We start from the raw sequence: 1448 nt of genomic DNA, 5'->3' as shown, positions 1-1448 counted from the left end.
TATATATATATATATAAAGCTTACCAAATACAGTTCAGACTGTCCTGATTTTCAGAATGGTGGTACAAACTATTTGTTGCCTTAAACACTCTAAAGAGATATGTTTGCACATATTTCACTTTAAAAAAATATATAGGGCTTTTTAACTTTGTGTATTATGTGTTTTAATTTTTGCTCTTTTGTTTTATCTATTGTTCTTAACTTATTTACTGCACAGCACTTTGGTCCTGTGCTGGCTATTTTAAAGTGCTTTATAAATAAAGTTGGATTGGAAATTTCAATAAATCGCTCCATTCTTTCTCCTTGCAAAATATAACTCAAGTATTTATAGATAGGCCAAGCGTGGGCTAACTGCTAAAATGCAATTTTGCTAATTGCTAACATTATTTTTTTTCTTTAGAAAATAATTTTAGCGCTTTATCTTTAACAATAGATACAGAAAATTCTTTACGTTCAAAAAGAAAATAGCTTAACGGTTAAGGCCCTTAACTTGAGGGTCACTGTCGCTTTAACATTTGAGATTTAACTAGCTAGCTAGCGTGCTTTAGGTCTGAACAAAGTCGCTAATCTTTACATCTTCGCTTTAAAACAAACCTAGCCAAGAAAACTCGCTAGGCCCGCTACATTTACCCACCTGATATACTGTGTACATTAAGCTTTGAGTTTTGAATTATATATGTAAATGTGACTACAAAAAGGGGCAAACACGTTTTACCTGTGCTGACAACTTTGGACGTAGTGGTCGCCGTCAACGTGTGAACGTTCTTGCTTGAACGTGGGCGTTGACGGTTGATCAGGTGACACACGCTGTTTGGAAAATGAATGATGACGTTAGCTGTAAGTTTAGGTGCTACGTTTTTGGGAGGTTTAATACACATTGTAACTTAAGATCGATGTTTGAGGTAAAAAAGTGGCACATTATTTATTTAATTTGGAAAATAATTTTACTTTTGTACCCTTTGTACTGGACAGCAAGTGTCCATATTTCAGGAAGCAGAGGGAAGGGGGTGAAGCAGTAAAACTGTGAAAGGTGGAGTCAAACCTGGAGCTGTCAGGAGATGAGGTGGACAAAGGTCAGACATTAGAAACAGGAACTTTCACCTCCCTTTCACCCATAGGGAAATAACTCACTTCCCTATGGGCCTCATCCAACCCATCACCTGACAACACTATGACTTAGTAAAATCCTGAAATCCTGTCTGTTTCACTGAGCCCTCTGACATATCATCAGTGGTCATGGTTAGTGCCATGGGTGATGTGACCTAACAACACAGGATCAGTTGGCTGTTAGTTGTAATCAGTGGTGCATCACAGACAGACTTAACTATGAGAAGTTATTTGCTAAAATGATGTTTCAGTGTTGTTTAGTGTCGTCCATTTAACTCTTTTATTATTCATGACATAAAAACTATATACATATATGTAAACCATTTAAATGTATATATATA

The 1448-nt window shown here is 36.0% G+C and overlaps 1 protein-coding gene across 1 annotated transcript in view; it reads right to left on the bottom strand.

The window, feature by feature from the left end:
• The window catches only part of adad1 (adenosine deaminase domain containing 1 (testis-specific)), a 21073-nt gene extending 20299 nt beyond the window's left edge, over positions 1-774 (bottom strand). Inside the window, exon 1 of the mRNA XM_013909153.1 lies at positions 716-774. The gene's annotated coding sequence lies outside the window, so the exon portion shown is untranslated. The remainder of the gene's footprint in view (positions 1-715) is intronic.
• Between the last annotated feature and the right edge of the window lie 674 nt (positions 775-1448).

This window comes from Pundamilia nyererei, unplaced genomic scaffold, assembly GCF_000239375.1.
Source record: "Pundamilia nyererei isolate P.nyererei 1_Seehausen unplaced genomic scaffold, PunNye1.0 scaffold00020, whole genome shotgun sequence".
Lineage (NCBI taxonomy): Eukaryota > Metazoa > Chordata > Actinopteri > Cichliformes > Cichlidae > Pundamilia > Pundamilia nyererei.
Note: the sequence above shows the minus strand (reverse complement) of the source record. Positions and strands in the feature narration are given on the sequence as shown.